Below are 540 nucleotides of genomic sequence, written 5' to 3'. Positions count from 1 at the left end.
GGAACCGCGGGCGCCTGGAGAGCCTTGAGTCACGTGACGCAGGCGGCCTCCGGCCTGGATGCTCGCCGGCTGGATGTGCCCGATGGTTCTCGGGATGACCCCCGCCAACCCCCGCCCCCCAGCAAGGACTCCCCACAACCCCTCGGAGTTGCAAGTCATGCGCCAGCAATGGAGCAAGACTTACCCGCTTTTACTGCCCCCGAGACGCGGAGCTGCGGCAGGAAACTACAGTTCCCAGCATGCCATTCTTCGGCGGGGATAATTCTCCCGGCCTTGACAGAACCAGGAGAATGTCGGGAACCCTAAGCGCGCGCCTTTCTGCGCGCCGCGCTTTGAGCGCCTGGGCGCGAGACTCCGCCCCAAGGCCGCCTCTGGGCGGGGTGGGGCGGGAGGAGCTTCCCCGGAGTTGGTACTTTGCGCCCCATTGACAGGGAGGGGGCGGGGCTTGCTGGGAGGCGCACCTCTCTCCCCGTAGCCTAGAAAATTAGAAACGAATCCATGGTTCGTGCTTTGTTCCCTTGCTTCTTTGGGTCGGGGTGG

Source organism: Lipotes vexillifer, unplaced genomic scaffold (assembly GCF_000442215.2).
Source record: "Lipotes vexillifer unplaced genomic scaffold, Lipotes_vexillifer_v1.1 scaffold384, whole genome shotgun sequence".
In the NCBI taxonomy this organism is placed as follows: Eukaryota; Metazoa; Chordata; class Mammalia; order Artiodactyla; family Lipotidae; genus Lipotes; species Lipotes vexillifer.
This window is presented reverse-complemented; position numbering follows the sequence as displayed.